The sequence below is a fragment of the Pteropus medius genome, unplaced genomic scaffold (assembly GCF_902729225.1).
Source record: "Pteropus medius unplaced genomic scaffold, Ma_sr-lr_union100, whole genome shotgun sequence".
NCBI classification, from domain to species: domain Eukaryota; kingdom Metazoa; phylum Chordata; class Mammalia; order Chiroptera; family Pteropodidae; genus Pteropus; species Pteropus medius.
In genome coordinates, this window is record NW_024349800.1 from 19407453 (window position 1) to 19433050 (window position 25598).

Genomic DNA, 25598 nt, shown 5'->3' on the forward strand with positions numbered 1-25598 from the left:
AACATGGTAATACAGATATCTCTTTGAAATCAGGATTTTAATTCCTTTGGTTATATACCCAGAGTGAGATTGCTGGATCATACAGTAGTTCTATTTTTAATTTTTTGAGGAATCTTTATACTGTTTTCCACAGTGACTGCACCAATTTATATACGATGTAGTATTTTTCAGCCTTAAAAAGGAAATCCTGCCATTTGACAACATAGATGAACCTGGAGGACATTATACTATATGCTAAGTGAAGTAAGCCAGATACAGAGAAACAAGTATTACTGATCTCACTTATATGAGGAAATGGAAATAATCAAGCTTAAAGAAGCAGAGTAAAATGATCATCACACAGTGTTGGGGGAGGGGAAAACAGGGAGGTGTTCATCAAGGGGTACAAAGTTTCAGTTACGCAAAATAAGTCCTAGAGATCTAGTGTACAGCATAGAGCCTATGGTTAGCGATATTAAATTGTACACTTAAAATTTTTCTGAGAGTAGAACTTATGTTGTATTCTTATCACAACAGATACATAAATAAAGAGAGTAGGAGGAAACTTTTGGAAGTAATGAATATGTTTTTTATATTGATTGATGGTTTTGCAGATGTATATAGTTGACACTTGAACAACACAGCAGAGTAATGATTTCCATTATGTGTAGCTGAAAGTACACATATATATCGTGACTCCCCTAAAAACTTTACCAATACCTTACTGTTGAATGGAAATCTTATCAATAACATGCAGTTGATTAACACATATTTTGCACATTATAAATATTACATGCTGTTTTCTTATAATAAAATAAGCTATAAAAAAGCATTATTAAGGAAATCATAAAGAAGAGAAAATACAGTTACTATACGTCTTTATTGAGAAAAAATCTGCATATAAGTGGACCCACACAGCTAAAATCCACGTTGTTCTAGGGTCAACTGTATTTATCTCTAAACTTATCAAGTTGTATACATTAAATATGTACAGCTTTTTTGCATGTCAGTCATACCTTAAAAGAGTGTTTTTTAAGTCACATCCATGGTTTAATTAAATAAATAAATAAGTAAATAAATATCTCTAGCCTTTCTAAATGTATTAGTACATTTAGTCACCATAATAGAGAACTAAAGTACTTTCCATCATGCCAGGTATTATGCCAATTGGACACGGTATCTTCTCTTGCTTTTTGACTGAAGCCTATCATCCAGCTTTGGTCTTATGGACAAGAACTGGATAGTGTTTTCTCAAGACTAGGAAATGTTTTAATCCTTTATGTCTGGCTAATGCTGACTCTTGTAGTTTCTTGATTGACAAATTTACAATTTATAAAAACATCTTTCTTTTAATTGAAAAGCAGGCTCATCACTGCATAGCTATTTAACAAAACCAAAATTAAAATCTATGTGGTCAAAACTGAAAAGAAAATATCATTATCAAGTTCAATAATAATAAGACAAATTCTCTCAATTTTAAACCAACATATCTTTAGGAAATAAAATATAAGAAAGCATTTCAGTTACATAAAATAAGAGTAATAGAAAATGTCAAATCTTCTAAAAAGTTTTGCTATTTCAAATCTTGTCAAAATTCTAGCCCTTTCCTACCTTTCAATGAATTTAACAAGTATTATGTGCCTCCCAGGTGCAAGTCAGATGGGTAATTCCTGAGATAAAAGCGCTTACCTCGAAGAGCTGACAATAAGATGCATATCTATATTAATAATTAAAAATAAGTAAACAAGGGAAACTTTCAATAAAACCTAACAAAACTGAACTAATGCAAAATAAATTTGTGAAGTAAATGCACACAGGGTACACAAAATAGAGAAACCTTACTCAAATTGGGAGAGGGGAAATTGTCAAGGACTGCTCCTGAGGGGTTATACTTAATTAGTCTTAGAACATGAGGAGAACAGGTGAATAGCTTAGGTGACATATGTTTCTGATTAAAAAGCAGCGCATTCAAGTCATCGAGTTGAAATGACTGAACAACTACAGTTCCCTCAACGTGGCTAGAGCACAGAAGATAAGTGTGGAAATTACAGCAATGAAGTAGACAAAATCAGCAGATGTGAAATAATAACTGAAGGACTCTTCTGTGCAAAATTATTTCAACCATTCCATTTGAGCTTTTTGCTACTTTTGTATCTTTATAAAATATAGTCTAATCTTTCACCTGACTAAGAATTATCTTCTGGAAAAAATCTTAGAATATTATTTCTTTTTAATTTACTATCCTTCATTATGATATGAAATAAATGTTGACAGATTTTTACTAGAAAATTTTTTAGAAGATCTTTGTCATTCAAGTATTCCATCTAAAGAAAGTAAATAAATAGATGCATTGCATTTTAATTATTGCACTGTTGAATAACAGTATCAGTTAAACTAAATCTGATATCCTATACAAACCTATAGTAGTCACTACTGCTGTACATCATCTGAACACATAATACAAGAGTCAACTGGAAAAGTATGGAAAAATAAGAAGCAAGTATACAACATATTCCTGTCTTACAACTTTAAAAGCAATTTGACATTTTTAAATAAAGTTGATAATATGCATACTATATGAATTATACTCAGAATATGACCTAGAGACACTGGCATGTATGTACAAATAAGCAATATACCACTAAGTATATTGCAATAGCAAAAATTTTTGAAACAGCCTAAATCTTCTACTTAACTAGAATACATACATCTATTTATTTTGGCTTTACATAGATTAAAGCCATAGACAGCTTTAAAGCCTTAGTCAGATATGATTACATGTCCTATATAATGATGAAAAATAATTTACAGGATATTATAGAATTGAAAAATATCAAATTCAGTTTTGCAGTTGTCTTATGGATATGGAAACTGGAGATCTTTACAAGTTCCCACATGTTATAAGAATTCTGTTATTAGAAAACTTCTGGTCACAAAATCATCAGGAGTTGTTCAGTCACATAATAAAATGGAAATGGTTGATGTTGGTGTACAAGAGAAAATCAAGTCACTAAGTATATTATTTTCTATCCATATTTTGATAAGGTCTTGAAAAAAATCTGTAAAATATATTTTTTAAAATTCATTCTTATCTTAAGATTTTAATTTTCAATAAGTAAAAATAATCTCTAATATTTTGTTGTTTTTTCTATGTTGATGATTGCAATCGAATCACAGCCTCGGGTCACACAGTTACCCTCTGACTTCTGTAAATCACCGTTTAAATGTTCTGTGGAGATCATCAATTCAATATTAAGCCAATGCGAACATATTCCTTTACAAATGACAATGGTGTATATGCATGTGTGTGTGTATGTGTGTATACACATTTATAAAAATACACATATATAAATGCCAATATATTTTCATATATGTGTTTTTCCCTCTCTTATATTCCAGGTAGCACCATAATATCATTGATAAGCTACCAGTCACTGAAGTCTGAAAACTCCAGAATTGTTTTTTACCCTTTCCTCACTCTAACTCCCAAGTTCAATGAGATGGATTTTGTCTACAAGTCTATATTACCTCTGTTTCTTATAGTCAATTTGCCATGATACAACCCTAGATATGATCCTCCTTATTCCTCACCAGAATACTATTCGTGTTCCTTACTCATAAAATCCCCTTACTTACATATAGCCTGGCTTCCATTGAATGGAAGTTTCCTATTCTTAAGGGTCCCTGGAACTGTTACTGGTCTAAAGCCTCCCTAAATATGTCTATGTTTCTCACCTTCTGCAAAACTAGTGATTACTACTGCTGTTGTCATTATCATGAACAATTTTGTGATCAAGGACCCTGTTGCCTTTCTACTACACGCATGCTATATTTTGAAAGTCTAATTAGAACTTTAATATTTTATCCATTTTCCTATACACATTTTTTCACACTGTATCCTCTGTATAAGACTGCGTGAAATGAAGGGGATGGCTACCATCTCCACTGACTGCAACTTTAACCGATTTTTAAGCTCAGGTTATTACTATATCTAATTTTCAAATTTCAATGAAGTACTTCCATGGGCATAGCCACTGGTCAAAATAATCTGTCGCCTCTAAGATATCATATTTTTTTAATATATTTGCTCCATAGTGCATTTGTATGTGTGTATATACATATACACACGCATAAATCCTCTGAGTTCAGGGGCAGATTTTATGCATTAGTTCCCCTAGTGCCTACCAGAGTTCCTTGTACATGGTAATTGAGTTAAATTCATTCAAATAATAATGATCCTATTGTTCAGTCTTTGTAGATGAGTAGAGTCTTAATGTGTAATCACATAAGCTTGAGCCTCTATAATGCAGATCCAGATGATAAGTCTGCAAGTTGGATGTGAAAGTTTGCTTGTATTGTGAAAGGAGATTTATACATTTCATTGTTGTATTAGTTTTGGTTTCAAGATTCCTATATCTCTAGTGTCAATTATATTAAGAGAAAAATGAAAGCAAAACTTACATTATAGTTATATATAAAGCACATTAAGAAAGTAACTTAATGGACACAGAGAACGCCAAAGCCCTGCACTTTATTGCCAGAGCTCAGACATCAGCACTGCCAAACAATTGCTGTGAGTTGGAAAATATTCTAGATATTGATATTCAATATTTTTAACCTTTGTCAGTAGGTGATGAATTAACTCAGCTCCAAGGCTGTTCCAGTTGACAGTGAGACCTGATTTAACTCATTTCTCACTGCAGGAAGAAGAATCAGATCCAGGGAGAACAGCCAATAAAAAAAAGAAAATGAATTAAAAATAAAATTAGGGCACTAGTACTTTAGCCCTGTTAGGCATTCCAGAATCTCAGGGATAATTAACATTCTTAATATAAAATATTGATGCTATGCAGTATTAATGCAGTATCACAGTAAGAATTGACAGTGTTTAATGTTTCATAGCAGCCTTCTAGCTGAGCATAGAACTTTTCACAAGCAAAAGGAATTTAATTTTAGATTCAAAAATATTAAAACCCTCTGGGAGAGAATGCAATAAACTCTTTCTTGCTTTATATTGTTACTATCTTATCTGACTGCCTCATTTTAAATTATTGATTGCCTATAGTTTGTAATCTTGAATACGTTTCTTGACCTTGGTGCTTCCTCATTGGAGCAATAAGTAGTATATATCACACAATTGCCTAAACCAGTTATCTTATTAGAAATTGCAAAATTGTGACATTATAGTTTTTTTTAAAAATAATTCTGTATGTATTTTAACACCCCCCCCACACACACACATACATATCTAGCAGGGTTTAAATAACGTTATTAAATGAGAAAGTATAGGAAAAAATATTAATTTTTTTATTAACTATCAATTTTCATTATAATGAATTGGTGTCTTGGCAAACTCCAGTGTTCTTTAATGAGCATTGTTTTCTCTGAATGTGTCTCTATCAACTGTCATCTGACTGTCTGTCTGTCCGTCCACCCATCCATCCATCCATCAATCCATCCATCTATCTATCTATATTCTAATAATTTTGGATTTTTGTATACTAGATGTTTTAATATATTTTAGTAATTATCTTTTCAAATCACAAATAATTCCAACTTAATACACTAAGAATACCTTCAAGCTGACTCCTGTGACTTTTAAATGGACTCCATAACCCTTGTTTAGCTTATATTCTTTATATTCAACAATATTTCCCAATGTTATGTCATGCATTTCCTGCCCAGCACCTAAAAGAGTTTTTTCTCTGAAGATCCTCATTAGTTCTTTTATTGAAAGACATTTAATCAACAAAATCTGGCTGTTAGAGGTATTTATTGCTATTGGGTTACTACTGCTCTTATATCTTTTCAATGGGCAGTGTTAGAACATGCATTCAAAAATAAAAGCAATTTGCATTACTTTATTCATTTCAAATATAAGAGTTATACTACTTTGTATTTTCTGCTACTTCTTGAATTATATTAACATAATTACTTATTTTCTTTATCCTACAATACCCAAAATTGTTATGAAGTATGTACAAGATAATAACAGAACAAGATAAAGTTTGAGATTTCTTTGCATTTATTTATGCCCTTTGGTATATTGCTTTGAGAATATAAACAATTGAACTGATTTTTTTTCCTATATGGGGTTACATCATCAAAATTATACAGAATTAGCTTTATTTCAAATAATTTTGGTTAAGATGTTTTTATAACTTCATTTTGGTTTTTAATTATATATAACATTTAAATTATTCAATTATCAAAATTATAGGTACATTCACAGGAATTCTTCTCATCCCTGTTCTTTCCATTCTGTTCACCTCTCTTCTTAGAAGTAATAACTATTTTTAGTAGTTTCAACTTGATGTTCATTTGTGTTTTGCAAATATAACCATAAGATGTGAGTGTGTGTGTTTACTTTTCCAACTTTCTTATTCAAAAGGCAACATCCTATATATTCTGTTTTGCATCTTGCTTTTTTCATTTAACATGATGTTTTAGAAATCACTCCATATCAGTTTGTAGAGTTCTTGCTCATATGGTTTTATAATAGCCTGGTACTCTATTTTGTGACTATATATATATATTTTTTACTTAGTCCTTTATGGATGGGCACTTTGATTGTTTCTAACATTGCTATTACAAGTAATACTCAAGCAAATAACTTTATTCTTAAGCTATTTTGCAAGTGTATCTTTAGGACAGATTTTCAAAAGTGGGAATGCTGTACTAAGGTACAGATACATATGTAATTTCCCTACATGTCACAGAGTTTCTCTCTGTAGGAGTTGTGTCATTTTACATTTTCATCAGTAATATATTAGATATATTGTCAAAGGAGGTATTTTCCCATTCTGACAGATGAGAAGTCATACTTTTATTTTGACTTTCTCTTGTTATATGTAACATTGATTCTTTTTATATTTTATGTAGCCATTTATATTTATTTTTCTGTGACTAGTGTGTTCATTTTTATCTATTTACTATATGCTTTTTGGTCTTCATAGTCTAATTTTATTTAGAAATTTGTTATGCATTAAGTATATGAATGAGCATTCATTTGAGAAATATACTAGAGATATATTTTCAGCATTTGTCAATCGTCTTTTGACTTTGCTTATGTGAGCTTTTTTTGGATAAAACAAGAACATATTTTGAAGATATAAAAAGACAAATCAAATATTTGGAAATTAAAATACTTTGAAAGGATGTCATAAGCCACCACCAAATCAAAATCCAATAACAAAAAGATATCATTTCATGAGTTACAATAAATTATATGAAATTTGTTTTACTATATATTTATTGTTCATAAAGTTCAAAGTTCTGTTTTCCTCAGGTTTATTTTTTAGTATTTTCAACTTATCAATAATCAAATCTTTTCTTTACTTAAGTCATGGCATATTTTGTACAAATTAGAAAATTTTTAGTACAACAGCAATCATTCTTACAATCTACTATATTGAGACACGCACTCTATTTAATTTTTAAGTAAAGCAATTTTCTTTTTTCATTTGATTACTTTATTCTTTCTTTAAATAAGAATAATGTAAAGGATACTACAGAAATTTACACATATCATCAAGTTTCCAAGAATTTTTTCCATTTCATTCTTAGAATACAATGAAAAGTCCATCAAACACATAATCTTACAAGTGTGTGGACTTTGAATATTAAACATTTCAATTTATTTTTCTATGTAAAAAATCTTTATTGTCTTAGTGTTGATAATTTTAACAATGACCGCAGAGATTTTCTGTTGTCGATCTAATTTCTATTTCTAAAAATAGAAAAAAATTGTTGTGAGAAAAAAGTCTCAGAAACTAAGAAAAAATTGAATATAATGAGTATAGGAATAAGGAGTTTTAGGATCCTAAATGCTATTCTTTCATCTCTCTCTGCCTAATGTATTTTTTTCATCTTTTTGTATATTCAATTCCTGCTTTTAATTCTCATTTCTTTAAGTTTGTATTTCTTAACTTTTGGAAAGTTTTGAAACTAAGTTTATAAAAGCAAATAACTGAGAACATAATATATTAAGTCTTTGCTCAGAAAGCACTATAACAGTAAGCCTTCAAAGTGCTTTCATTGTTTACACAAACACAGAACAATTCGTCAGCGGAAAATGTCCTTATATTGACAGAATATACATGTTCAGACCAAATGCTGTGAAATTGCATCCCAAGACACCCAAGTCTTACTGGTAGAGAAATTCTTATTCACCAGAGCCTAGGGTGCACTTCCTCCTATGGGTGTGTTGCACCTGGTACAAAAATAAATTTCTAAGCTTAAGCAATTGCAAGCAAGTTCAAAAGAGAAACATTATAAACCCAGATTTGAAGGCCAAGCCTTGACCTTTTTCCTTTCAAATTCAGAGTATTTCTATATTTGTAACTCTGAGCTCTAGGCAGATCTGATCATCTTGTCTATTGTTCAATCAAAGCTTAATATTCTACCTATCTAAATATGTTTCAATATTTATATAGTAAATATGCTATGTTGTACAGACTAAAACACATATATGCATTTGGAAATCATTACTCTGCTGACCTTTATTGAGGACTCAGAGATTTCAGGTGTTATTAACCTAATTTTCTGATATGAATAGATAAGATGTATAAAAATCCCTGAGTTTGAGCCACCTCAAAATAGCAGATAACTACTGAAACACCTTTAATTCATTGCATCATAGTCTCCTATTTGCTTCTCTTCTAGTAAATATCTGTTATAAAATCTGGACCCTTCCTTGCCAAGAAGATGCGGTTTTTTGACCTTGAACTATGAGGGGGCAATCCCTAAATTCATAATAATATTTATTTTACCTGTTTTTTTTCCTCTCATCCACTGCTATTATCACTGGCATCAATTTCAAGTGTGTTATATATATTGTTCCAAGCATCTTCAGATGCCCTTCTGCTGTAACCTCTGCTATACCTTGAGACTGGTTTTCCCATAAAATATAGAGATTTCTTCAGATTATATGTATCCAAAAAGTAATAATTAGTATATATAAGCAAAGTTGGCTCTTTCTATGTGAAAATTGAAAAAGGTGGTTTAAAAGAAAGCATTTTTTCTTCAATTAGTTTCCTTTTCTTTAATAATAAGTTGTATTGACATTTCAAAAACGTGTTAACTTCAGTCAAAAGAAAATAGGTTTAAGTTAATGAGATTGATTCTATTCTATAGAGAACCTGGTTTGAAGTAGTATCCACAAGCCCTGAAAAGGAAAGTACATGAAAGTATCAATGAGGAGATAGAAACAAAAAATCATCTGTGCATTTCAATTGATAAAAAAAAACTGGTATTTCCATTCCCTCATCCTCAAAATTTAGGAGACTTTATTTAAACCATCCCCGCCTTTAGTCCATAATTACTGTCCTTGATCTTCACCTTTTTCAATATGTTAATGGCATAATTCTCAGGATTGTCAATGAGGGAAGTAAGAAAAGATGAGAGCTGCAATGAAGATGGAATTTCTAGAATAAGAACTAAAACTATCAGTAAGACCAGAAACATGAATTTCAAGGCAAATTAGCTCAGACACTGTTTATGCTTATGAGCAGCCTTTTGGATAAATCTGTTTAGATCACAAAGTCTAGACCACGACTCTTCAAGTCAGTAGCCATTGGCAGTGTGTGGCTATTTAAATCTAAGTTTAAATGAATTAAAATTAAATAAATTTTAAATTTAGTTTCTCATATTCACTAGTTATGTTATCACTGCTAAATAGTCATGTGTGGCTAGTACCCACCATATTGGAGAGTACAGATTATAGAACATTTGCATCACTGCAGAAAGTTCTATGGGACAGTGTAGATCTATACCACATGATTTTTAAAGTGGAAATAACAGAAGCGTGTGTTAGAAATGGTATGTAATATTATCTTTTAGGTTGCTCAAGTGTTAACTCTACATAAAGCTTTTTTCTAAAACACTAATATAAGGTAGTACAGTATAATCATGTAAAGTATCGGCATGTAGCTAGACTGCTTAGGAATAAACTGGACTTTTACTATTTATGACTGTGTTTTATCAAGTTATTTTACCATGTTATATCTCAATTTTCTCACTGAAACATGAATATACTAATAGAAGCTATGCCATAGGGTTGATTTAGTTTAATGCATGCAAATTATTTCCTGGATCATAGCAATTTCTAAAAAACTGTTAGCTATACTTATTTTTATTATTTTCTATAGTTACCATATATGTTAAATAAGAATAATGACAATAATTCTCATTATTAAGCCAATGATACAAACTATCTAATTTTATCAATTAGATTTATATAACACTGTGCATATTAGACAAGTGCTTATTGAAATTTGAAACATGACAATATGTTTGAAAATTATAAACTATAAGTGCTATGAATCTTATTTGTTTTATCCATTTACATATAAACTGTGCTAAAGAGAATGATTATAGAAGTCTTCAAGCCTCTTTTCCACCCGCAGTATATTCACATAGCAAAGCACTGAGAGAAGGGAATACAATAGTGCTCACTTTCATCTATTCATAATTATTTGATTTTATAATAATAATTCCATTTAAAATTGCTTTGACTTGATTTTTAAACTGCAAAGGAAAACAGTCAAGACATTTATTTCAGGGACTTATTAAAAAAATTAATTCTCATAGTCTTTGAAGTATTTTAGATAGCCATTGAAAGTCTAGATCTGAAGTATCAAGAGTTATTCTCATGTCTCTTAGCTGCTCATTAGTTTGATGTATTTCTAACAGATGCCATTACTGTCAGGCTGCTGATCAATTATGGTGCATAGCTTGACCTCATTTTTAGATGGCTGTAATTATTTTGAGTAGATATTGAGAATTTTATTTTCAGAAAGCAAATGCTAGAAAGGATTTTATCTCTAAATTATATTTTAAACAATTAAGATTATTTCCATATTAATGTAATTAGCAAATATTTAAAGTAATAGCTGAAAATTCATATTTGATATAAATAAATTTCTAAAAAAATGTGCTGAAGAATATCCCTAAAGAACAAAAATGTTCCTGTCAAATTTGTCATTTAATTTTATTAATAAAAATAACAGTAAATCTGATTTGACTGTATTCAGAATAAGAAATTTGTAAATCTAATTCATAAACAAAAAGGACCAAAAACAGTATAGATAAAAACAAAAAACAAATAATTATGTCATTTTTTATGTAAAATGCCTATTTTCCACACACTCATGTAGTTCTCTCATATCATTATTCTTGACCTACATAAGGTAATCTTTTCATTTCCTCTTAGTCCCAGAGAGATATAATCTTTAAGGAAAATCAGCACTTAAACATTACTATTTTCATATGGAATAGTGATGAGTAGGGTCTCTAGGAAAACACACGATGGTCATGTCAAAGCTCTTGTTTTCTCATTTTAAAAGTTGCTTATGTACCATGGAGTTGCCTCATTTCCCAGGGTTCAGTCTGTTACTAAATATAGTATTATTTACATATATACTATTTAGCATATTTTCTTAAGTTCAGATGTAAATATGTGACAAAGTAAACAAATTGAGAAGAAAGCATCACCAATGTGACATGCATATGAATACACCTCTTATAAACAGAGAAAGGATTTTTTGAAATTATAATTTTTTATACATCATTATCTTTAAAGATATTTCTTCATGGTAATTTTTTTTATATTTATATATATATAGGCCAGTGTATTTTCCATGAAGTATGAAAAAGCAGGTTCATTTTCTACTCTGGTCATACCATTAGAACTTTTTGTGAAATAGATGCTTTATTGCAAAAATAAGGTTATTCATTTAGTTCAATTCCCTAGGGTATTGTAAATAATATATCTACATCCTTGGGATAAAGTAGAGAAAATATTAGAAAGATGCCAAGGTCATCTATTTGCCAGTGTTCTAGAGGCTATGGATGGAGCCATTAATTCTTTGAGCAAGAGTGATGACCAATAAATTGCACTATAATACTTTTACATTTATTAGGCTCATTTTACAGATGTGGAAATGAAAAAAAATATGTAAATGGCCCAATTTCTCATAGCTCCTAAGTGCGGAGATTATATTTCTAACCTTTGCAAAATAATGACTTTGTAGGGAACATGGACATTTAAGGGGAAACAAGGAGAACATAAGACCCCAATTTATGTAGGTGATGTTGAAGAGAAAAGGAAAAAGAGAAACCAAATTTAAGAGAATAGCAAGCCAAAAGATACTTGCTCGGCATATGTTGGAAAGCTATTTAAAAACATACTAGAAGGGACCTGTAGGTTTAACAATTAAAGGCATTGTAAAACCTCCACATAGACAAACAGCAGAAAGTATGACTTAAGGGGAGTAAGATTCTGAGAGGAAAGAGAGAAGGAAGGCTCACGACCAGCTGATATTTCTTAATTCATTCAGGAGAGAAATTAGTGAGAGTGTGAAAACAGGAGTGCAGTGCTAATGAACATCCCTCCCACGCTGAAGGAATCATCAGGAGTGGGGAATCTTTTTCCTGTAATACATACTTACCTTAAGCTTCAACTCCTTGCCTAGTAAACCAGATGTCTAACTAGATATTCACTCCTTTTACAGCTTGAAATTTCTGTGTCATAGAGATCTTCCTCTGCTGCCTATATGGTGTTAAACAGAGTTTGTATGTACATTTCTCCTCATTGGAATACTCTCATCAGTTCTGAAACAGAATGATTTCTTTGTGCCATTTATACCTGCTACCACATACTGTTGACATGTAGTTTGGTAAAGGACTATAAATTTATTTGAGCATTTGCATATCATACATTCCCATTCTGAGTCCCACAAAAATATTGCCTAGAGAAATCTTCACATTTGTTATGATTGGAGTTTAAGTCGTTTATTATAGGAAGCGGAGGAAAAAGTAAGGCGGACTGGAATATAGATAAAGTCAGGGTTTATATAGAATTAGGAATATAAATTAAGATTTTAAATCGAGAACAGCGAGCAGAGACATGAACACAAAAATAAAAAGAATTCAACACATATAGATCAATATTAGTTGAAAGTAAAAATGAGTAGAATATAAGGTTTAGACTATTTTGAAGCAATTGTGAGATTCTGAGTGTCCATTGTGGGGAGATGTGGTAGGCTATCAGGATTCCAAGTTGATGAAAATCAGAATAATAAGGCATCTAAGGTAGGAACCCTACCTCCAAAACTAGTTTTTAAAGACTTAAAAATCTACCCATTGTAGCTTTACAAAATCCAAAAACAGCAATAAAAATAACATATTGCTAAGCCCAACATCTATAGACTCATTCAAAGATTCATAGTTTCATTCATTTAACAAATTTTTAAGGAGATATTACTAAATTCCAGGAACTATGCTAGATGTAAAATTTTAGCAAAGAAGGCAATAGACCACATTATTATTTATAAGCCATAATAAACTTTCTCTCTAAAAGTCTCCAGTGTTAAGGTTCATGCTATCACATCATATGAAAACATCTACTCCTTTCATCATTTATCTTGAGACTTTTACTTAAATTCCCTTCATTCAAGATTTTACTATTAACAGCAATACTCTGTCATAGTTCTTGGTGTTTTAATAACCAAACACATAATCATTCAATAGATACTGTTCTTAGTACCTTGAACTCTCCTCCTACTCTGAATTTGTCTTTTGCCTTACCTCAGCCCCTGATATAACGATAATATCCTAGACTTTCACATTACAAATAGCTAATATTATTTTCATAATCTAAATTTAAAATATCCTAATCTCTATCACCATCTTTATTTTTATGTCAATGCATTTAATCTCCAGTAATTCCTCAGTTCCTCTAGATATGCCACCCACTGATCTCCCCAGCTTTTCTCAGCACTGTTCCTTTGTATTATCATTTCCTATTTACTTATCCCAGGTTCCATTCTCCATCCCTACAATGACTTTCTTTCACATGCCCTCAAGTCATTCTCTTCTCTGAAAACAAAAAAATGCAGTATCACATATTCTCAGCCTCTATTTAAACAGATTAATGTGGCTAGAGGAAAACTTGAAATCATAATAATTCAGTTCACTTCAGATTAATGATTATTATCTCAAATGGGCTACCAAAACTACCTGGAATGATTCCATGTTTTTCTAGTTTTCGTGTTCTATTTGAGGATTATTTCATGCCTTCTCTCTCTTTTAATTTCAACAAATTCTCTTTCTTTTTCACTCTCACTTAATGACTTTGTTTTCATTTTGTAGGGAATATAAAAGCAATGAGAAAAGTGTTCTGAGTGCTCTCACTGCCACATATCAGCATTTCTTCCTCTGTGGTTGTATCGTTGTCATCTCGCCTGGAATTAAGGATATTGCAATTGTGCTTATAGCTAAGGCCAACTCTTCTCATTCAGTAGAACCCATAGTTACTTACTTACTCCAATATATTGATCCAGGTATTGGCTCTTCTTCTGTTCATATCAGTTTACTCTCTCTAGTGCATCATTAGCCTACAGATATGTACTAATATCTCATTAGTTACAAAAAATAACAAAATAAATCCTTCCATTTAATGTGTTTTTTCCCTTCTTTCTAATACTCTAATTGTTGATAGTGTTTTCAATTTATTTTCTATAGCACTCGACACAGATTATTATTACTTCTTTTTTAAAAAACATTTTCATCTAATATATAGGACAGCACTCCCTCCTCTTGCTACTGTTACGTAGCTAGTCAGACATGAGTGACAGAGGAACAGAGGAATAGAAGCCCAGTCTCGAGATCTCCCAAAGAACACCCTTGCAGTATCACATATTCTCAGCCTCTTGCATCTCCAGAGACAAAGGGCAGAAGGGCTATAATCTTAGCTGGTTTAATCCGGCCACAGACACCTACACAGAAGGTACTACCTTAATTTGCCCACAATCTAATGCTCATTATATTGTCATTATATGTTTATGCCTGGAAGTTCATGAATGTAATTATAACAGACTGAATTCTGGGTAAGCAAGTGCACAAGAAGCAAAGTGTTATATAACAGCCAAGTGTCGATCAAAATGACCTCACTTGCCAATCACCTAAGAATTCCTTTAGAACCACCCACCACAGCCCAAATATAATTCAGAGTCCCACTTCTAGGGGGTTGTACAGCTCTCTTCGCTAACTGAAATCATGTTCCTCCTTGGAGTGTGCTTTTTCTTTCTAAAGTATACTTTTAACAAATCTTTTCTAAATCTCACTGACCTGTGATTCTTTATTGTGTCAATGAGTAAGAACCAAGGAAAAATGCTAATTACACTTCTGCACTGTTATTCCCATCCCTGCCAGTGGGGTGACACCGAAGTCCAAATTGTCCTCAACAGTAACACTACCATCTTGGCCAACCCTTCTCCATTTCATTTACTGGTTCTTTATTATTTCTAAAACTTCTATAATTTATAGTGCCCCAGGGATCATTCTTCAAAGTTTTCTAGTCTTTATCTGAACTCATATTTCACTAGTCTTATAAATTTAAATCATTGTTTCGAAAAACTTTTTTTTAAAATTAATATCTCTGTAAGGAGAAAAATTTAATTGAATTTACATTGTCTCTAATGAGAGCAATTAAATATTAAGGAATAAGAATTTTTCAGATAGGTTTGAGCTATGGCGAGCCACAGACCACTGCAATATCAAAGATTTTTCCACTTTCCAAGAACCAATTTTCACTTCCTTGAAGGAGATAACACCCCTACTGGTATAATTTTAGCCCTTTGGAATCTATGAGCATGGATTACTGTACCTGAATCCTTAAAACATAAATATGATCTCTAATGTTGCCTTATTTAAAATCTGAAGCATTTTAGCCACTCAGAAAGGTCTGTCATTTAGTGTGAATTTACAAGATTCATGTATAATATTAATGTAAATTAGTTAGGTTTCAATCTGTTTATATTGAACAAAAGCAATATTCACAGAGTTCAATAAAATTCCATGGATTTTGGATGAGTGAGTAAGAAAGAAAGACTATTTGCTTAAATTGTTTAACCAACTATAACATCTTGCTAAAATATAATATTAAGAGCTAATTCATCTAATTTAATATTAACAAGTTAAATCATTCATTTACATATTAGAAATTAGAAAATGAGTCGATGAATTATATCATTTTGTTACATTTAAAAATCTTCAAAAATTAATTTTAAAAATTAGAGGAGAAAAATAATATAAATTATGAATCTGCAATGCTCATAGTAGATTAGTTTATAAAAAGACTTAAACTTCCTTGGATTATGTATCAGCTTTTAACTATCACAGATCAAAATAATTACATATTTTTTTTATAACTGGCTATTGCTTTTTTTCTCATAAATAAGACTATACAAATAGGACATTTAAAAACAAGATGAAATAAAAGCTACTGAAATAATCAGGGAACAAAGATATTAGGATAATTAATAGGCAAGTGAATGCTTCTAATTCCCTGGGGGACTGATTATCTTTTGTGAAGTAAAGTTCCGTAAAATTGTATGTAGTAAAATTAGGGGAAAAAGACTTTGCCTCTTTTTATAACTTTATAAATATGATTGCTATACTGTTTCTCTCAGTAAAAATCACTGCACATAAAGGAATGCCAAGAAACTTTCTACAAGTATAAGCATTAGGTATCACAGGTCATTCTTCAGTAATGGGTCCATTAATATTAAACATTTTTTTTTTAGTGTATAAAATTAACATTAACTGATTTCATCTATAAAATGATCACTCCATAGTATGGTTCCTAGAAAAGAAATAATTTTTGAAAGTATTAGTTTATCTTCTTTCAGTAAGAAACAAGTTCATAAATACATATTTTTCCTTAAGTATGAAATTTTGAGGGTGGGCTGATTTTTAAGACTCTAATAGACTTTGAAATTATGCTAAACTTTTTTATTTTACAGAGAAATGAATTAAAGATCTGAGAGTTAAATGACTTGCTCAATGTCACACTACTTCCTAGAGGAGTGAGTAGACAAAACTTTTTACCGTCCTACACCATATCCTAGGACTTAATATACGTAGTACCTTTCTTCATATCCTTATCCTGTTGAAAGAGTTACAAATATTTGTAAAACTCTTTTCTCTTTTCATTCTCATCACAGGCACTTTTTTTCTCAACAGTTTCCATTGGGGTGATATTGATAAATAAAATTATATAAATTTCAAGTGTACAAATTCAGTAATATGTCATATGTATACTGCATTGTGTGTTCACCACCTAAAGTTAAATTTCCTTCCATCACCGTACATTTGACCTCCTTTACCTTTAGCTACCTTCCCGCCACCCCATTTGCCTCCAGTAATCATGAAACTGTTATCTGTGTCTATGAGTTTTTGTTTGTTTGTCTGGTTCACTTGTTGCTTTCAGTTTTATATCCCACATATGACAGACAGGCACTTTTATGTTATTTGGTTTATTCAAATTTCTCATCCCCAAACTGAAATAGTATAACTAGTCATAAAAAGTTGGGCTTACTGAGTTTATTTAAAAAGGGACATTTTCCATGCCTAAATTAAAATAAATGTATATTACTGATAAAAGATAATCTGAAAAGGCTATCTACTGTATGATTCAAACTATACGACATTCTGGAGAAGGTAAAACTATAAAAATAGTAAAAAGATTAGTGATTGCTAGAGATTGGGGGAGAGGGATGGTAGAGAAAAAGAGAGAGATGAATGGGTGGAGAACAGAGGCTATTTAGAGCAGCGAAACTATTCTGTATCACTCTATAATGGTAAATGCATTATGATGTGACATTATGTATTTGCCAAAGCCTGTAGAACTATACAAGATAAAGAATGAATCCTAATGTAAACTGCACGTTTTTCTGTAAACCTAGAATTTCTCCAAAAAGTAAAATCTATTAATGAAGAAAATGTTTTTAAAGGCCTGTAGTGTCATCTTTTACCATTAACCTTTGGCAGGAGATAAATATTTGATTTCAATGACATCTCTTTGCAGTGAAGAACTCAAATGCTATGCTATATGTAGATGATTTAGTGATAAATCATTCTTCTCTTTTTTATCTTTTTGAGAATAATTTCCAATTCTATATCATATTATTGAAGTATATAGATTTATTGAAAGAGGTAACATGAGTGAAATATTATTTAAGGCTTTTGTAATTATAAGTAAAACAATAAAATAGAATCTACATTCTATGTATAATAGTTAAAATAATAAAGAAAAAAAAAAAACCCTAGACAGAAGAGTAGTCTTTCTATACATTTTTTTAAATGAAAACAATGGAGATGTATAGTAAAAGGTTCAGATGAGCTATAACTCAGCTCAATACAAACTCTTGAAATACTTAAATCATTAAAATTATACATATTACTTACATAGCATAACTCTTCTTAAAGTTCTGACTTTTATGAAGCAAATGAGATTGTTATTCATTAATCTGTGCTGCTCATTTTCAGAATTTATTTTCTTCCCCCATAACAAATACTGACTGTTAATTTATACAATGTTGGAAATGACGATATAACTATATGCACTAATACATATCCATCATCACACTATATAGTTCTACGTAATAGCCTTTTGCTGTTTAAGTGTATACGTGTGTGTGTGTGCATGTCCACTTAATTTTCAAAGTGAGATGAAAACACTTTAAGCTACTTCTCTTCAAGTAACTTATTACAATTAAAAAAAAGACTGGCTTATTTATCATTAAAAACAGTATTATGCTTGTTATTTCAATGTTGATTATGTCCACATTATAAAAGTGCAGGATAAGTTATTGCTGGTCACTAATTGTGTTTCACAGTGGGAATAAAGAAAAATTTTCCAATTTTAATCCAATTATTTCTTACAATTTGAATACCCAGACATGATATGCAGTGACCAACATGTATATTGACACCTAGATTTGCTTCTGGCTCATAGTTTCTAAAGTATAGTCTTTCTAAGGGGTTTGGGATATGGTCAACTGAGTTTTTATTTGATAATTTCATTTGCGAAGTAACAAAATCTATATTTCTTATATAAAGAGACACTGGAAATACATCATCACAGAAGTAGGATATTTGAATTATCCTCCTGACTTCAAATGTTTCTTTGTTCCTGTCCTTATTTATATATCATTTTGAACCTCTTTTTCACTATACTTTCAAATAAGTACTTAAACAACATGATTTTCTTTCTTCTCTCCTTTTTTCCTATCTTTCTTTTCTCATTCATTTGCCATAGTAATAGTAATAAAGCACCATACAAAATGCTACAGAACAAGAATGAAAAAAACAAGCATTAATCCTCTACTCAAAGAGTATAGGTTTTGGAGTTAAGACACAAAGTATTAGTATACAAGATAAAATGTGACACATGTAATAAAAGGATTGCATATATTATAATGGGAGTTCTAAATAAAGTATTTTCTTAGACTTCAACCAATTTTAAATGTTTGTGCTTCATTCAGGATTCACTTCCCAATTCATCTTCCAGTTTTCAAAGTTTGAAATATTTTCCTGAAGAAAATTACTAAGCTTCCTTTTTATCTCATTCAGTTTCTGAAATATCAATTATTTATAAAATTTTCAAAAATAAAGTAAATAAATTATTTGGAAATAAATTTTCAGACTCAAAATCAATGTAATAATAAAGTAATAAATAATAAATCTAGAACCTAGTCTAACAAATTCCATAGTTAAAAATAATTTAAGAAAAAGAAAATTAAGCATTCTCACACTTACATGTACATATGTACATATTTTAAAGCTAAAAGTTAAAACTATATTTCGATTTATACTTACAAAATAATTTATTACTGAATTTCCACTCCATTTTAAATATCCTTTCTGTTCTTCTACTTTGATTCCTTTTTTTATGCGGTGACATCATTAACTCTGTTATATTCCTGAACTGCTTCAGAGTTTTTCTTCTGTGCTACTCCAGCATTTAACAAGCTTTTCTTAGCTTTTCAGGTTCAATGAATTTGTGAAAGTTGCAGTATGTGCATTTCCAATCTTTCCATTTGAAAACCAAGGGGAATTTGAGTAGTTAGGGGCTTCAGGGCAGCAGTCAACTATTACAGTTTAAAAAAATAATAATATAGTGTTTGCTCTGCTAAGGAAAGCAACAAGGGAATACAAAACTAGGTTTGCAGTTGAGTAGAGAAATATTGACTCTATGAAAGTAAATAGAAGACACAAAATACAGAAACATTTCACAGAGCAATATTTAGAGATTAGGTCAGCCTTCAGGTCATTTACTACAAACCAACTAAATTAACCAGAGAAGACTAATGTTATAGAGAAGAACTCAAGATTTTGTCCTGTAGATGGATAGTTTCATGATAAATTGTTCTTCTCTTGTTGATCTTTTGGAAGATACTGTCACAGTATCATCAATTCATTTTATTGGAAATATATAGATTTACTGAGAAATATAACATTAATGAAAGTTTATTGGTTATAAGCTCTTAGTAACCTTTAAAAAAAAGGTTAAGCTGGATTCTCCAATCTGTAACATTAAAAGTGTATAAAGTGAGAAAACATTCTGGACAAAAGAATGCTTTATCTATAAATTAAAAAAATACAGACCTATGGATTTATAATAAAAGACTTCACTGAGTTATAATTTGATGTGGTATACTCCTTACACATTTAATCTATTAAAATTATGAATATTACTTATAGAGTATTCATATCAAAATGTAGTTTTACAAAATAATAAGGCATCGTATGCTAAAACGAATCTTTTATTTTTCTTTTTTAAGTAAGAACATACTTTTAAAAAAATTCTGGCTTGGTCTATGGCCATGCCACCCTAAACAAGCCCAATCCCATCTGATCTCGGATGGTAAGCAAGGTCGGGCCTGGTTAGTACTTGCTTGGGAGACCACCTAGGAAGACCAGGTGCTGTAGGTGTAAAAAATATAAAATAAAGGATTGTAAGCTGACAAGATCCTTGCAATCTGTGAGGTCAACCAAGGGTCACCTTACCTAAAAAAATAAAAAATAAAAAATAAAAAAAATAAAAATTTCTGGCTTGTATGAGGCAAATGCAGCTATGCTACTATTACATTAATCTAAGTTTATCCATATTTAAATTATTTTCAGCCATTAAAAATATTAGAAAGGAAGGGCAACAATAAAACAGTTTCAAATTGAAAAATGACACTGGGAACAGTAGGAAATAGAAAGTGAGCACTGAACCAAAGTTTGTTTCAGTATTCAGAGCAAGCTGGCTGTTTCAGGAGAGGAAAAAGGGGTCATTAGGCAGGTTTTGTTGTGAGCATTTGACTATGCTGTCCCATGCCTGAACATAATAAGCATGAAACAAAAACTTATTAAACATTAAGAAAACAAGACTTATAATACTAACTCTGCTATCTCCTGCAACATAGAATTAAGCAATTTGTTTTTCTCTTATGGGTCTCAGTTTCTTTGCCACTGAAAGAAGAAACTGACCAATGTTCTTCCCAAGCACTAAAATGTTTATACAGAGAGTAGAGTTTTATATATAATTGTTTTCTTTAACTGTATTTGAAATTGCTAAGAATTATTATTACTATTTTTACTATTTTAAGTAAAGTAAAATAGTCTGTAAATAATAAATATTGTCTATCCATTAAACAATTCTTGAGAATTTACGTCCTAATCATGAACATGAGTTAGCTGACTTTACTGCTTTTCTCTCTGATCTTGGCTGTTAATTTTATTCTCAGCTTTAAGGGAAGGCTATTTTAAAATAAGCAAGGCTTGAGTAAGCTTTTAGGGAACGATGAAAGCAAAGCAGGTTCTTTTCAGTTCAAAAAGAGGCAGATTAATATTCTGAGCACAAGTGGAAGTAATAACTATAGAAAAGAGAGGTTTGTTGTTTTTTAAAGGACTCTCAAATGGATGACTTTAGAATTCAGGGAGTTCACTTATAAGTGGGAAGCAGCCATGCTTAAGAAAATGGGAAGAAGGGGGAGTAAGATGGAGTATGGCTCTCCTAAGTGTTTTCTGATTCACAACCTTTGGATAATACTATGCTGGTTAAAGGTTCTGAATCTGTGTGACATCCTAGATATTTTCTATTATTGTCTAAAATATTACCAACAGGATTTTATGCTCTTACACCACTGACTATTACAGATAAATATGAAATTTATGTATTAATGGGGCCATGGCTAGCTGGAAAATGTAAGCTAATCTGTGTAATTAATGAGGTATGAGATGGAGATAATAACTGAAATGGTTTTCTCTGTATGAGTAATGTTTCCCCTTACACTTACCAAGGAGCCTGAATGTTAACCCAAACCAAAACTTGCCTTAAAGGGATAAAAAGCGATATATTATTTTCTCTTAATCAGAAGCTGTATCTATAGTTCACAGACTTTGCCAATAAAAGAATGTGCATAGTGGTTGCCTACACTTAAAATTATTAGTAAATTTTGTTTGAGGTAACCTATATGATTCCCATGGATCTAATTTAAAAAAATTAACATGTTTGTTATAATAAGTACCAATCTGATTAGACAAATAAAAGGTGGTTTCTCTCTGGGAGAGGGTTGGGTGTATGCATCTGTATGAATGTGATCGGAGAGAGAGAGAGAGAGAGAGAGAGAGAGAGAGAGAGAGAGAGAGAGACAGAGACTGATAGGGACAGAGAAGAGAGAAAGACGGAGAGAGAAAGGAGGGAAATAAACTTATCACATGAAAAACTGAAGAGACCTTATGAATCTGAGATGCTAGTATTTGGTGATAGGAAAAAACTGAATCATACTAATAGTATAATTTTCTTGTGTTTTCATTTGGTAAGTCACTGGGAAATTATTATAGAAGTGACAGGAAATAGTTGTTTTGGAGCACTGAAACAGGCAAAGGTAATTATAACCAGTCTTTTAGAACTGACTAAAAAAAAAATAATATAGAAAACTACTGTTCAGTTATCCATATATTTAATGAAAACTCCCTTCAATATCTTCATTTTCTGGTAAGTACTTAAGTTATACTTAGTTGTAGAATGTACCTACAAAATGCTCCTGACATTAATTAAAAAAATAATAATGACATCTGAGAAGTCACTTATTCATTCAAGTGTTGTCTGCTCTAAATAACTATTGAACAAATTTTACCTTTGTAATATGGTATATTCAGATCTAATACAAGGCTGGCTTGGAAAAACAGATCAAATGGACACATTGGAAGGCTATAATGACAGTTCATGTGAGGGTTTTAGGTAAAACACAAAGATGAGAATGGGAAAACTGTATTAGATGATGGTGCCTCATTTTTTCCCATCTCAGAAATTTTATTACTCTATACATAGTTTTTATAAAAAATCCAGGTGACAAATATCCCAAGACCTTTAACATCTTTCATTTTATGTACATAAAGTACTGTAGTTTAGTCTTATTTTTAATTATTTTTTATGATTATTAATAGTAATAGGCTATTTTAAATGTTCATAAGAAATAAAACATGTGAATGGAAAGACTTGAAAAAAAAAGGTGGGAGTTAAAAAGACAAATGTATAGGTAGAAAAGCACTACTCACACAGAAAGACTAGATGAAATAGGTTGTTTAATCTAAAACATGACTCTCAAAACTCAAAATGCTTCCCTGAGTATTGAGGTTGCAAGCATTTTTTTTTTTTTTTGCTTTTCTGTGATTATTTTTTCTGAGGAGAAAGTAAAAAAAAAATACAAGTAATTTTAGAAAGCATATTTGACTATAAGCAGTGTGCCATACAAAAACATTTTAAAAGGATGCTGTAAAAATCTCATTTTAGGATTATTAGGAGAGTAAGATAGACTTCAAATTTGTACTACCCCTCTGCCCTGCTATACAGGGCATTTCATAAAATCCATACTTCAAGTGCTCTGTCATATTTGGTGATTGATGAAATATTTTTAAGTGGTGTCATTCAATATATTCAAGAACCTTAATGGATTGCAACTGTAGGTGAAACGTGTTTTTAACTTGAATTTTTCTATAAACAAAGTTTTGAAATGAGTGACTTTTTATTGAGCCTCAGGAAAGATGTATTTACTTTCATATTTTATCCAAGAAACACATACTATTTAAACTGGGATATTTTATTGTCTATCTTCCATCACTAGAAAATCCATGAAGTAAGAAATAAGAGTGGTGTGCCTGCGTCATATCCCCTTTACAACAGTACTTGGAAAACAATAGATTGAATTTTGTTGAATGAATGAATGAATGAATCATATGAAACATTACGGGGTAGTATTGAAAGGTTTCATGGAATGACTTGTGAGAAGTAAGGTGAAGGGAAAAGTTTTCTGAGACTTCAAGTCTGATCAGTTGAGATGATACTGCTGTCATTAACAGAAGGGGAAAAAAAAGGGAATGAAAAAGGAAAATAGAAAAAAATAATGGAAATAGTTCAGAATTAGCTACATTATGGCCAACAAGGCAGGAAAGCATAAAAATTAAATTTTCCACCTGTCAGTGGGAAGATCTAGAGGAAGTTCACAGCTAGTGATATAGATTTTGGAGTCATTTTCCTGGATTAAGTATTGCATTCTTGAAAGTAGATAAGCTTGAATATAAAGAATATAAAGATAGTAGTTTGCTGCTTTGAAAATAATGAGGAGGGAAGAGAAAACTTAGAGGAGTGGGAAGGAGTAAATGAAATTAAAAACAAACAAATAGTCATTCAAGCCATGAAAAGAGAATTTTCACAAGGAGAAAATCATCACCTTCATCAAATGAATTGGAATCATCTAGGGTCTGCAAGTGTCATCTATAACCTTCTTTCACCCCCATTCTGAGTCAGAAGCAGACTAATCTAATTGAATTGACCTCTTGGGTTCAGATTTAATTTGGTAGCTCTGTGAAAACTATTTTACTTTGGGGAAATTTAACTTGATTTAGTGTGCATGCTCTACTGTGCCTAATCATTTTTACATGCTTACAAATTTTAAATTCCCCATTATGTTACCTCGAAACTCGTGGCTTCCTTAGGAGAGCTTAGTAATAAACACATCAAAATCATCCATATACACACACAAATGCCAGATATGCTTGTAAGTATATTTCCTAAATATATATTTTATTGAAATTTGATACCAAATTTATTATATAAATGTAGCAAACCTTCAAGAAATATGTGATTTTTTTCCTTCTACTGCTAGAAGATTGGTTTGTTTTAAACAAATCTAACATCTCCCCTCCTATACCAGTGTCTCCTATTAATAGTATTCTTCCTTGTTTTTTGTGTGATTTACTGTCAGTCTTTCCTGTCATCGTATAGCTGCTACTCTTTAGTTACTTTAAAATGAGCTTTCTCTCTCCTGTCCTGTTAGCTTGTTGCTTTCTCTCTTCATTGCATTTCAACTTTTTCACCTTTCATTATCCATTTGCTGTCAGTCTTGCACAGCTTTCTTCATTCTCAATTCCTTTAACTGTAACCCCTCTCTATTTTTGGTCTGCTGATTTTGGATCTTTTTCTCCCTTTGTTTTTGGCTTTTGTTCTGATTTATGTATCTCTAGCACACTTTTTTTTTAATTATCATGCTACTTTTTAAATATTGCATCATGTCTGAAGTTTTATAGCACAGAGTATTATATTAGTGCTTTCCCTCTTTCTATATTACTACTAAACTTCTTCCTCTTACATCATATCATCCTATTCTTCTTGGCATTTTACTGCTTTAAGTCCTCATTCTTAATGCAATGCCATTGAATCAACATCTTTTATTGTACTAAAGCCACTTACAACAGTCTCCAGTGAATTGCCCTTTTTGGCTACT

At 31.0% G+C, this 25598-nt stretch overlaps 1 pseudogene; it reads left to right on the plus strand.

Annotated features, from left to right (window-relative positions):
- The first annotated feature begins 20638 nt into the window (after positions 1-20638).
- On the plus strand, positions 20639-20757 carry LOC120622504 (uncharacterized; annotated as a pseudogene).
- Positions 20758-25598: the final 4841 nt, after the last annotated feature.